General features: G+C 37.4%; 1 protein-coding gene and 17 non-coding genes across 18 annotated transcripts in view; 17 read left to right on the top strand and 1 right to left on the bottom strand.

The window, feature by feature from the left end:
• Window positions 1–12,525, bottom strand: part of LOC134848630 (uncharacterized) — a 244,181-nt gene that overhangs the window by 228,933 nt on the left and 2,723 nt on the right. The window lies entirely within an intron of this gene.
• Trnav-uac (transfer RNA valine (anticodon UAC)) lies at window positions 552–624 on the top strand. The gene has a single exon. It is a non-coding gene; the product is annotated as a tRNA-Val (tRNA).
• Window positions 1,123–1,195, top strand: Trnav-uac (transfer RNA valine (anticodon UAC)). The gene has a single exon. It is a non-coding gene; the product is annotated as a tRNA-Val (tRNA).
• Trnav-uac (transfer RNA valine (anticodon UAC)) lies at window positions 2,504–2,576 on the top strand. The gene has a single exon. It is a non-coding gene; the product is annotated as a tRNA-Val (tRNA).
• Trnav-uac (transfer RNA valine (anticodon UAC)) lies at window positions 2,789–2,861 on the top strand. The gene has a single exon. It is a non-coding gene; the product is annotated as a tRNA-Val (tRNA).
• On the top strand, window positions 3,886–3,958 carry Trnav-uac (transfer RNA valine (anticodon UAC)). Its single transcript has one exon. It is a non-coding gene; the product is annotated as a tRNA-Val (tRNA).
• On the top strand, window positions 4,171–4,243 carry Trnav-uac (transfer RNA valine (anticodon UAC)). The gene has a single exon. It is a non-coding gene; the product is annotated as a tRNA-Val (tRNA).
• On the top strand, window positions 4,741–4,813 carry Trnav-uac (transfer RNA valine (anticodon UAC)). The gene has a single exon. It is a non-coding gene; the product is annotated as a tRNA-Val (tRNA).
• On the top strand, window positions 5,473–5,545 carry Trnav-cac (transfer RNA valine (anticodon CAC)). Its single transcript has one exon. It is a non-coding gene; the product is annotated as a tRNA-Val (tRNA).
• Trnav-uac (transfer RNA valine (anticodon UAC)) lies at window positions 6,043–6,115 on the top strand. The gene has a single exon. It is a non-coding gene; the product is annotated as a tRNA-Val (tRNA).
• Trnav-cac (transfer RNA valine (anticodon CAC)) lies at window positions 7,182–7,254 on the top strand. The gene has a single exon. It is a non-coding gene; the product is annotated as a tRNA-Val (tRNA).
• On the top strand, window positions 7,468–7,540 carry Trnav-cac (transfer RNA valine (anticodon CAC)). The gene has a single exon. It is a non-coding gene; the product is annotated as a tRNA-Val (tRNA).
• Trnav-uac (transfer RNA valine (anticodon UAC)) lies at window positions 7,756–7,828 on the top strand. The gene has a single exon. It is a non-coding gene; the product is annotated as a tRNA-Val (tRNA).
• On the top strand, window positions 8,894–8,966 carry Trnav-cac (transfer RNA valine (anticodon CAC)). Its single transcript has one exon. It is a non-coding gene; the product is annotated as a tRNA-Val (tRNA).
• On the top strand, window positions 9,179–9,251 carry Trnav-cac (transfer RNA valine (anticodon CAC)). Its single transcript has one exon. It is a non-coding gene; the product is annotated as a tRNA-Val (tRNA).
• Window positions 10,602–10,674, top strand: Trnav-cac (transfer RNA valine (anticodon CAC)). Its single transcript has one exon. It is a non-coding gene; the product is annotated as a tRNA-Val (tRNA).
• On the top strand, window positions 10,887–10,959 carry Trnav-cac (transfer RNA valine (anticodon CAC)). The gene has a single exon. It is a non-coding gene; the product is annotated as a tRNA-Val (tRNA).
• Trnav-uac (transfer RNA valine (anticodon UAC)) lies at window positions 11,467–11,539 on the top strand. The gene has a single exon. It is a non-coding gene; the product is annotated as a tRNA-Val (tRNA).

The raw sequence follows: 12,525 nt of genomic DNA, 5'->3' as shown, positions 1-12,525 counted from the left end.
TCTCACGTCTGCGTTACACGCAGAAGGTCTCCAGTTCGATCCTGGATAGTATCAGGAAGTCAATTGTCATAAAAAGGTTGAATAGGAACTGTACCCAGATTTTGTTCGTTGAAAAATTTATTTCAACAAACTCCAGAAAAATTGCCTGACACGTGATGAAATTTCATTAAGACATGCAAAAAATTTTCGTAATTTTCGACAAATGCACTGATAAAAAAAATTACAGGTCTGCAAAAGAAGAAAAATAAGCTACTTGAAAAAGCTCAGGTGCTGTGGCGTAGCGGTTAGCGCGTCTGCCTATCATGCAGAAGTTCTCCAAGTCAATCCTGGACAGCATCAGAAAGTCCAGTTTCACAGAATTGATAAATAGGAATTGCACAAAGATTTTCTTCATTGCAAAATAAGGTAAAACTAACTCCAGAAAAATTGCCTGACATGTGGTGGAATTACAATAAGACATGCGAAATTTTTCCGTAACTTTTGACATATGCACTGATATCAAAAAATCCAGGTCTGCAAATCAAGAAAAAGAAGCTACTTCAGAACGCTCAGGTGCTGTGGTGTAGCGGTTATCACGTCTGCCTTACACGCAGAAGGAATCCAGTTTGATCCTGGACAGCATCAGAAAGTCCAGTTTCAGAAATTTGATAAGTAGGAATTGCACAAAGATTTTGTTCATTGCAAAATACGGTAAAGCTATCTCCAGAAGAATTGCCTGACACTTGACGGAATTACTATAAGACAAGCGAAATTTATTTGTAACTTTTGAAATATGCACTGATGACGAAAATTTCAGGTCTGCAAAAGGAGAACAAAAAGCTACCTGAGAAAGCTCAGGTGCTGTGGTGTAGCGCTTCGCACGTCTGCCTTACACGCAGAAGGTCTCCAGTTCGATCCTGGATAGCATCAGGAAATCAACTGTCATAAAAATGTTGAATATGGACTGTACAAAAAATTTGTTAGATTCAAAATTTATTTCAACTAACTCCAGAAAAATTGCCTGACACGTGACGAAATTTCATTAAGGCATGCGAAAATTTTCCGTAATTTTCAAAAACATGCAGTGATGACAAAAATTCCAGGTCTGCAAAACAAGAAAAAGAAGCTACTTGAGTAAGCTCAGATGCAGTGGTGTAGCGGTTATCACGTCTGCCTTACACGCAGAAGGTCTCCAGTTCGATCCTGGACAGCATCAGAAAGTCCAGTTTCATAGAATTAATAAATATGGATTGCACAAAGAAATTCTCATTGGAAAATATGGTAAAACTAATTCCAGAAAAATTGCCTGACACGTGATGAAATTACAATAAGTCATGCGAAATTTTTACGTAACTTTTGACATATGAACTGATGACAAAAATTCCAGGTCTGCAAAACAAGAAAAAGAAACTACTTGAAAAAGCTCAGGTGCTGTGGTGTAGCGGTTAGCGCGTCTGCCTGACACGCAGAAGGTCTCCAAATCGGTACTGGACAGCATCATTGAGTCAATTATCATAAAATTGATGAATAAGGACTGTACAAAGATTTTGTTCGTTGAAAATTATATTCCAACTAACTCCAGAAAAAATGCTTTGAACGTGACGAAAATACAAAAAGACATGGGAAATTTTTCCGCAATTTTCGACAATTGCATGGATGACAAAAACTCCAGGTCTGCAAAACAAGAAAAAGAAGCTTCTTAAAAAAGCTCAGGTGCTGTGGTGAAGCGGTTATCACGTCTGCCTCACACGCAGAAAGTCTCCAGTTCGATCCATGATAGCTTCATCAAATCAATTATCATAAAAATGATGAATAAGGACTGTACAAAGATTTCGTTTGTTGGAAATTATATTTCAACAAACTCCAGAAAATTGCTTGACACCTGAGGAAAACACAATAAGACATGCGAATTTGTTTCGTAACTTTCGACAGGTGCGCTGATGGCAAAAATTCTAGGCCTGCGAATCAAGAAAAAGAAGCTACTCCAGAAAAATTACCTGACACGTGACGAAAATACAAAAAGACATGCGAAATTTTTCCGTAATTTACGACAAATGCACTGATGACAAAAATTCTAGGCCTGCAAATCAAGAAAAAGAAGCTACTCCAGAAAAATTACCTGACACGTGACGAAAATACAAAAAGACATGCGAAATTTTTCCGTAACTTTCGACAAATGCACTGATAACAAAAATTACAGGTCTGCAAAAGAAGAAAACGAAGCTACTTGAAAAAGCTCAGGTGCTGTGGCGTAGCGGTTAGCGCGTCTGCCTATCATGCAGAAGTTCTCCAAGTCCATCCTGGACCGCATCAGAAAGTCAACTGCCATAAAAATGATGAATAATAACTGTACAAAGAATTTGTTCGTTGAAAAATATATTTCATTAACTCCAGGAAAAATTGCCTAAAATGTGACGAAAATAAATAAAGACATGCAAACTTTTTCCGAAATTTTCGACAAATGCACTGATGACGAAAATTCCAGGTGTGCAAAACAAGAAAAGAAGCTACTTGCGCAAGCTCAGGTGCAGTGGTGTAGCGGTTATCACGTCTGCCTTACACGCAGAAGGTCTCCAGTTCGATCCTGGACAGCATCAGAAAGTCCAGTTTCACAGAATTGATAAATAGGAATTGCACAAAGATTTTCTTCATTGCAAAATAAGGTAAAACTAACTCCAGAAAAATTGCCTGACATGTGGTGGAATTACAATAAGACATGCGAAATTTTTCCGTAACTTTTGACATATGCACTGATAACAAAAAATCCAGGTCTGCAAATCAAGAAAAAGAAGCTACTTCAGAACGCTCAGGTGCTGTGGTGTAGCGGTTATCACGTCTGCCTTACACGCAGAAGGACTCCAGTTTGATCCTGGACAGCATCAGAAAGTCCAGTTTCATAAATTTGATAAGTAGGAATTGCACAAAGATTTTGTTCATTGCAAAATAAGGTAAAACTAACTCCAGAAAAATTGCCTGACATGTGGTGGAATTACAATTAGACATGCGAAATTTTTCCGTAACTTTTGACATATGCACTGATAACAAAAAATCCAGGTCTGCAAATCAAGAAAAAGAAGCTATTTCAGAACGCTCAGGTGCTGTGTTGTAGCGGTTATCACGTCTGCCTTACACGCAGAAGGTCTCCAGTTCGATCCATGATAGCTTCATCTAACCAATTATCATAAAAATGATGAATAAGGACTGTACAAAGATTTCGTTTATTGGAAATTATATTTCAACAAACTCCAGAAAATTGCTTGAAACCTGAGGAAAACACAATAAGACATGCAAATTTGTTTCGTAACTTTCGACAGGTGCGCTGATGGCAAAAATTCTAGGCCTGCAAATCAAGAAAAAGAAGCTACTCCAGAAAAATTACCTGACACGTGACGAAAATACAAAAAGACATGCGAAATTTTTCCGTAATTTACGACAAATGCACTGATGACAAAAATTCTAGGCCTGCAAATCAAGAAAAAGAAGCTACTCCAGAAAAATTACCTGACACGTGACGAAAATACAAAAAGACATGCGAAATTTTTCCGTAACTTTCGACAAATGCACTGATAACAAAAATTACAGGTCTGCAAAAGAAGAAAACGAAGCTACTTGAAAAAGCTCAGGTGCTGTGGCGTAGCGGCTAGCGCGTCTGCCTATCATGCAGAAGTTCTCCAAGTCAATCCTGGACCGCATCAGAAAGTCAACTGCCATAAAAATGAAGAATAATAACTGTACAAAGAATTTGTTCGTTGAAAAATATATTTCATTAACTCCAGGAAAAATTGCCTAAAATGTGACGAAAATAAATAAAGACATGCAAACTTTTTCCGAAATTTTCGACAAATGCACTGATGACGAAAATTCCAGGTGTGCAAAACAAGAAAAGAAGCTACTTGCGCAAGCTCAGATGCAGTGGTGTAGCGGTTATCACGTCTGCCTTACACGCAGAAGGTCTCCAGTTCGATCCTGGACAGCATCAGAAAGTCCAGTTTCACAGAATTGATAAATAGGAATTGCACAAAGATTTTCTTCATTGCAAAATAAGGTAAAACTAACTCCAGAAAAATTGCCTGACATGTGGTGGAATTACAATAAGACATGCGAAATTTTTCCGTAACTTTTGACATATGCACTGATAACAAAAAATCCAGGTCTGCAAATCAAGAAAAAGAAGCTACTTCAGAACGCTCAGGTGCTGTGGTGTAGCGGTTATCACGTCTGCCTTACACGCAGAAGGACTCCAGTTTGATCCTGGACAGCATCAGAAAATCCAGTTTCATAAATTTGATAATTAGGAATTGCACAAAGATTTTGTTCATTGCAAAATACGGTAAAGCTAACTCCAGAAGAATTGCCTGACACTTGACGGAATTACTATAAGACAAGCGAAATTTATTTGTAACTTTTGAAATATGCACTGATGACGAAAATTCCAGATCTGCAAAAGGAGAACAAAAAGCTACCTGAGAAAGCTCAGGTGCTGTGGTGTAGCGCTTCGCACGTCTGCCTTACACGCAGAAGGTCTCCAGTTCGATCCTGGATAGCATCAGGAAATCAACTGTCATAAAAATGTTGAATATGGACTGTACAAAAAATTTGTTCGTTGCAAAATTTATTCCAACTAACTCCAGAAAAATTGCCTGACACGTGACGAAATTTCATTAAGGCATGCGAAAATTTTCCGTAATTTTCAAAAAATGCAGTGATGACAAAAATTCCAGGTCTGCAAAACAAGAAAAAGAAGCTAATTGAGTAAGCTCAGATGCAGTGGTGTAGCGGTTATCACGTCTGCCTTACACGCAGAAGGTCTCCAGTTCGATCCTGGACAGCATCAGAGAGTCCAGTTTCATAGAATTGATAAATATGGATTGCACAAAGATTTTCTCATTGGAAAATATGGTAAAACTAACTCCAGAAAAATTGCCTGACACGTGATGAAATTACAATAAGTCATGCGAAATTTTTACGTAACTTTTGACATATGAACTGATGACAAAAAATCCAGGTCTGCAAAACAAGAAAAAGAAGCTACTTAAAAAAGCTCAGGTGCTGTGGTGAAGCGGTTATCACGTCTGCCTCACACGCAGAAAGTCTCCAGTTCGATCCATGATAGCTTCATCAAATCAATTATCATAAAAATGATGAATAAGGACTGTACAAAGATTTCGTTTGTTGGAAATTATGTTTCAACTAACTCCAGAAAATTGCCTGACACCTGAGGAAAACACAATAAGTCATGCGAATTTGTTTCGTAACTTTCGACAGGCGCGCTGACGGCAAAAATACCAGGTTTGCATAATAGGAAAAAAAAGATAACTTTGAAATCTCGCAGGTGATAAAGTGTGTATTTAAACTATTTTCAGAAAAAAAATTATTGAAACGTGACGAAACTATAATAAAACATGCGATTTGTTCCGTAACTTTCGACAGGTGCGCTAATGGCAAAAACTTAAGGTCTGCAAAACAACAAAAAAAGCTCCTTGAGAAACCTCAGGTGTTGTGATGTAGCGGTTATCACGTCTGCCTCACACGCAGAAGGTCTCCAGTTCGATCCTGGACAGCATCAGAAAGTCCAGTTTCATAAATTTGATAAGTAGGAATTGCACAAAGATTTTGTTCATTGCAAAATACGGTAAAGCTAACTCCAGAAGAATTGCCTGACACTTGACGGAATTACTATAAGACAAGCGAAATTTATTTGTAACTTTTGAAATATGCACTGATGACGAAAATTCCAGGTCTGGAAAAGTAGAACAAAAAGCTACCTGAGAAAGCTCAGGTGCTGTGGTGTAGCGCTTCGCACGTCTGCCTTACACGCAGAAGGTCTCCAGTTCGATCCTGGATAGCATCAGGAAATCAACTGTCATAAAAATGTTGAATATGGACTGTACAAAAAATTTGTTCGTTGCAAAATTTATTTCAACTAACTCCAGAAAAATTGCCTGACACGTGACGAAATTTCATTAAGGCATGCGAAAATTTTCCGTAATTTTCAAAAAATGCAGTGATGACAAAAATTCCAGGTCTGCAAAACAAGAAAAAGAAGCTACTTGAGTAATCTCAGATGCAGTGGTGTAGCGGTTATCACGTCTGCCTTACACGCAGAAGGTCTCCAGTTCGATCCTGGACAGCATCAGAAAGTCCAGTTTCATAGAATTGATAAATATGGATTGCACAAAGATTTTCTCATTGGAAAATATGGTAAAACTAACTCCAGACAATTGCCTGACACGTGATGAAATTACAATAAGTCATGCGAAATTTTTACGTAACTTTTGACATATGAACTGATGACAAAAATTCCAGGTCTGCAAAACAAGAAAAAGAAGCTACTTGAAAAAGCTCAGGTGCTGTGGTGTAGCGGTTAGCGCGTCTGCCTGACACGCAGAAGGTCTTCAAATCGGTACTGGACAGCATCATTGAGTCAATTATCATAAAATTGATGAATAAGGACTGTACAAAGATTTTGTTCGTTGAAAATTATATTCCAACTAACTCCAGAAAAAATGCTTTGAACGTGACGAAAATACAATAAGACATGGGAAATTTTTCCGTAATTTACGACAAATGCACTGATGACAAAAATTCTAGGCCTGCAAATCAAGAAAAAGAAGCTACTCCAGAAAAATTACCTGACACGTGACGAAAATACAAAAAGACATGGGAAATTTTTTCCGTAATTTTCGACAATTGCATGGATGACAAAAATTCCAGGTCTGCAAAACAAGAAAAAGAAGCTACTTAAAAAAGCTCAGGTGCTGTAGTGAAGCGGTTATCACGTCTGCCTCACACGCAGAAAGTCTCCAGTTCGATCCATGATAGCTTCATCTAATCAATTATCATAAAAATGATGAATAAGGACTGTACAAAGATTTCGTTTGTTGGAAATTATATTTCAACTAACTCCAGAAAATTGCCTGACACCTGAGGAAAACACAATAAGACATGCGAATTTGTTTCGTAACTTTCGACAGGTGCGCTGACGGCAAAAATACCAGGTCTGCATAATAAGAAAAAAAAGATAACTTTGAAATCTCGCAGGTGATAAAGTGTATACTTAAACTATTTTCAGAAAAAAATTATTGAAACGTGGCGAAATTATAATAAAACATGCGATTTGTTCCGTAACTTTCGACAGGTGCGCTAATGGCAAAAACTCCAGGTCTGCAAAACAACAAAAAGAAGCTCCTTGAGAAACCTCAGGTGTTGTGATGTAGCGGTTATCACGTCTGCCTCACACGCAGAAGGTCTCCAGTTCGATCCTGGACAGCATCAGAAAGACAATTATCATGAAAATGATAAAAAAAAAGATTGAACAAAGTTTTTGTTCGCTGGAAATTATATTTCAAATAACTCCAGAAAAATTGCCTGAGACGTGACGAAAATACATTAAGACATGCGAAGTCTTTTCGTAGTTTTCGACAAATGCACTGATGACAAAATTCCAGGTGTGAAAAACAAGAAAAAGAAGCTACTTGAGAAACCTCAGGTGTTGTGATGTAGCGGTTATCACGTCTGCCTCACACGCAGAAGGTCTCCAGTTCAATCCTGGACAGCATCAGAAAGACAATTATCATGAAAATGATAAAAAAAAAAGATTGAACAAAGTTTTTGTTCGCTGGAAATTATATTTCAAATAACTCCAGAAAAATTGCCTGAGACGTGACGAAAATACATTAAGACATGCGAAGTCTTTTCGTAGTTTTCGACAAATGCAGTGATGACAAAAATTCCAGGTCTGCAAAACAAGAAAAAGAAGCTACTTGAGCAATCTCAGATGCAGTGGTGTAGCGGTTATCACGTCTGCCTTACACGCAGAAGGTCTCCAGTTCGATCCTGGACAGCATCAGAAAGTCCAGTTTCATAGAATTGATAAATATGGATTGCACAAAGATTTTCTCATTGGAAAATATGGTAAAACTAACTCCAGACAATTGCCTGACACGTGATGAAATTACAATAAGTCATGCGAAATTTTTACGTAACTTTTGACATATGAACTGATGACAAAAATTCCAGGTCTGCAAAACAAGAAAAAGAAGCTACTTGAAAAAGCTCAGGTGCTGTGGTGTAGCGGTTAGCGCGTCTGCCTGACACGCAGAAGGTCTTCAAATCGGTACTGGACAGCATCATTGAGTCAATTATCATAAAATTGATGAATAAGGACTGTACAAAGATTTTGTTCGTTGAAAATTATATTCCAACTAACTCCAGAAAAAATGCTTTGAACGTGACGAAAATACAATAAGACATGGGAAATTTTTCCGTAATTTACGACAAATGCACTGATGACAAAAATTCTAGGCCTGCAAATCAAGAAAAAGAAGCTACTCCAGAAAAATTACCTGACACGTGACGAAAATACAAAAAGACATGGGAAATTTTTCCGTAATTTTCGACAATTGCATGGATGACAAAAATTCCAGGTCTGCAAAACAAGAAAAAGAAGCTACTTAAAAAAGCTCAGGTGCTGTAGTGAAGCGGTTATCACGTCTGCCTCACACGCAGAAAGTCTCCAGTTCGATCCATGATAGCTTCATCTAATCAATTATCATAAGAATGATGAATAAGGACTGTACAAAGATTTCGTTTGTTGGAAATTATATTTCAACTAACTCCAGAAAATTGCCTGACACCTGAGGAAAACACAATAAGACATGCGAATTTGTTTCGTAACTTTCGACAGGTGCGCTGACGGCAAAAATACCAGGTCTGCATAATAAGAAAAAAAAGATAACTTTGAAATCTCGCAGGTGATAAAGTGTATATTTAAACTATTTTCAGAAAAAAATTATTGAAACGTGGCGAAATTATAATAAAACATGCGATTTGTTCCGTAACTTTCGACAGGTGCGCTAATGGCAAAAACTCCAGGTCTGCAAAACAACAAAAAGAAGCTCCTTGAGAAACCTCAGGTGTTGTGATGTAGCGGTTATCACGTCTGCCTCACACGCAGAAGGTCTCCAGTTCGATCCTGGACAGCATCAGAAAGACAATTATCATGAAAATGATAAAAAAAAGATTGAACAAAGTTTTTGTTCGCTGGAAATTATATTTCAAATAACTCCAGAAAAATTGCCTGAGACGTGACGAAAATACATTAAGACATGCGAAGTCTTTTCGTAGTTTTCGACAAATGCACTGATGACAAAATTCCAGGTGTGAAAAACAAGAAAAAGAAGCTACTTGAGAAACCTCAGGTGTTGTGATGTAGCGGTTATCACGTCTGCCTCACACGCAGAAGGTCTCCAGTTCAATCCTGGACAGCATCAGAAAGACAATTATCATGAAAATGATAAAAAAAAAAGATTGAACAAAGTTTTTGTTCGCTGGAAATTATATTTCAAATAACTCCAGAAAAATTGCCTGAGACGTGACGAAAATACATTAAGACATGCGAAGTCTTTTCGTAGTTTTCGACAAATGCAGTGATGACAAAAATTCCAGGTCTGCAAAACAAGAAAAAGAAGCTACTTGAGTAATCTCAGATGCAGTGGTGTAGCGGTTATCACGTCTGCCTAACACGCAGGTCTCCAGTTCGATCCTGGACAGCATCAGAAAGTCCAGTTTCATAGAATTGATAAATATGGATTGCACAAAGATTTTCTCATTGGAAAATATGGTAAAACTAACTCCAGACAATTGCCTGACACGTGATGAAATTACAATAAGTCATGCGAAATTTTTACGTAACTTTTGACATATGAACTGATGACAAAAATTCCAGGTCTGCAAAACAAGAAAAAGAAGCTACTTGAAAAAGCTCAGGTGCTGTGGTGTAGCGGTTAGCGCGTCTGCCTGACACGCAGAAGGTCTTCAAATCGGTACTGGACAGCATCATTGAGTCAATTATCATAAAATTGATGAATAAGGACTGTACAAAGATTTTGTTCGTTGAAAATTATATTCCAACTAACTCCAGAAAAAATGCTTTGAACGTGACGAAAATACAATAAGACATGGGAAATTTTTCCGCAATTTACGACAAATGCACTGATGACAAAAATTCTAGGCCTGCAAATCAAGAAAAAGAAGCTACTCCAGAAAAATTACCTGACACGTGACGAAAATACAAAAAGACATGGGAAATTTTTCCGTAATTTTCGACAATTGCATGGATGACAAAAATTCCAGGTCTGCAAAACAAGAAAAAGAAGCTACTTAAAAAAGCTCAGGTGCTGTAGTGAAGCGGTTATCACGTCTGCCTCACACGCAGAAAGTCTCCAGTTCGATCCATGATAGCTTCATCTAATCAATTATCATAAAAATGATGAATAAGGACTGTACAAAGATTTCGTTTGTTGGAAATTATATTTCAACTAACTCCAGAAAATTGCCTGACACCTGAGGAAAACACAATAAGACATGCGAATTTGTTTCGTAACTTTCGACAGGTGCGCTGACGGCAAAAATACCAGGTCTGCATAATAAGAAAAAAAAGATAACTTTGAAATCTCGCAGGTGATAAGGTGTATATTTAAACTATTTTCAGAAAAAAATTATTGAAACGTGGCGAAATTATAATAAAACATGCGATTTGTTCCGTAACTTTCGACAGGTGCGCTAATGGCAAAAACTCCAGGTCTGCAAAACAACAAAAAGAAGCTCCTTGAGAAACCTCAGGTGTTGTGATGTAGCGGTTATCACGTCTGCCTCACACGCAGAAGGTCTCCAGTTCGATCCTGGACAGCATCAGAAAGACAATTATCATGAAAATGATAAAAAAAAGATTGAACAAAGTTTTTGTTCGCTTGAAATTATATTTCAAATAACTCCAGAAAAATTGCCTGAGACGTGACGAAAATACATTAAGACATGCGAAGTCTTTTCGTAGTTTTCGACAAATGCACTGATGACAAAATTCCAGGTGTGAAAAACAAGAAAAAGAAGCTACTTGAGAAACCTCAGGTGTTGTGATGTAGCGGTTATCACGTCTGCCTCACACGCAGAAGGTCTCCAGTTCAATCCTGGACAGCATCAGAAAGACAATTATCATGAAAATGATAAAAAAAAAAGATTGAACAAAGTTTTTGTTCGCTGGAAATTATATTTCAAATAACTCCAGAAAAATTGCCTGAGACGTGACGAAAATACATTAAGACATGCGAAGTCTTTTCGTAGTTTTCGACAAATGCACTGATGACAAAAATTCCAGGTGTGAAAAACAAGAAAAAGAAGCTACTTGAGCAAACTCAGGTGCTGTGGTGTAGCTTTATCACGTCTGCCTAACACGCAGAAGGTCTTCAGTTCGATCCTGGATAGCATCAGAACGACAATTTTCATGAAAGTAACAAGTAAGGAAAACAAAATCTTTTTATTCATTCGAAGTCATATTTAAATAACTTCAGAAAAATTTACCGGAACGTGACGAAAACACAATAAGATTTGCGAAATTTTTCGGTAACTTTCGACAAATTAAATGCACTGATGACAAAAATTCCACGTCTGCATAGAAAACAAGAAAAAGAAGCTACCTGAGTAAGCTCAGATGCTGTGGTGTAGCGGTTATCAAGTCTGCCTTACACGCAGAAGGTCTCCAGTTCGATCCTGGACAGCATCAGAAAGTCCAGTTTCATAGAATTGATAAATATGGATTGCACAAAGATTTTTTTCATTGGAAAAAACGGTAAAACTAACTCCAGAAAAATTGCCGGACACGTGATGAAATTGCAATAAGTCATGCGAATTTTTACGTAACTTTTGACATATGCACTGATGACAAAAATTCCAGGTCTGCAAAACAAGAAAAAGAAGCTATTTGAAAAAGCTCAGGTGCTGTGGTGTAGCGATTAGCGCGTCTGCCTCACAGGAAGAAGGTCTCCAAATCGGTACTGGACAGCATCATTAAGTCAATTATCATAATAATGATGAATAAGGACTGTACAAAGATTTTGTTCGTTGAAAATTATATTCCAACTATCTCCAGAAAAAATGCCTGAAACTTGACGAAAATACAATAAGACATGGGGAATTTTTCCGTAAATTACGACAAATGCACTGATGACAAAAATTCTAGGCCTGCAAATCAAGAAAAAGAAGCTACTCCAGAAAAATTACCTGACACAAGACCAAAACACAAAAAGACATGGGAAATTTTTCCGTAATTTTCGACAAATGCATGGATGACAAAAACTCCAGGTCTGCAAAACAAGAAAAAGAAGCTACTTAAGAAAGCTCAGGTGCTGTGGTGAAGCGGTTATCACGTCTGCCTCACACGCAGAAAGTCTCCAGTTCGATCCATGATAGCTTCATCAAGTCAATTATCATAAAAATGATGAATAAGGACTGTACAAAGATTTCGTTCGTTGGAAATTATATTTCAACTAACTCCAGAAAATTGCCTGACACCTGAGGAAAATACAATAAGACATGCGAATTTGTTTCGTAACTTTCGACAGGTGCGCTGATGGCAAAAATACCAGGTCTGCATAATAAGAAAAAAAAAGATAACTTTGAAATCTCGCAGGTGATAAAGTGTATATTTAAACTATTTTCAGAAAAAAATTATTGAAATGTGACGAAATTACAATAAAACATGATGCGATT

This window comes from Symsagittifera roscoffensis, chromosome 6 (assembly GCF_963678635.1).
Source record: "Symsagittifera roscoffensis chromosome 6, txSymRosc1.1, whole genome shotgun sequence".
Classification (NCBI taxonomy): Eukaryota; Metazoa; Xenacoelomorpha; order Acoela; family Convolutidae; genus Symsagittifera; species Symsagittifera roscoffensis.
Note: the sequence above shows the minus strand (reverse complement) of the source record. Positions and strands in the feature narration are given on the sequence as shown.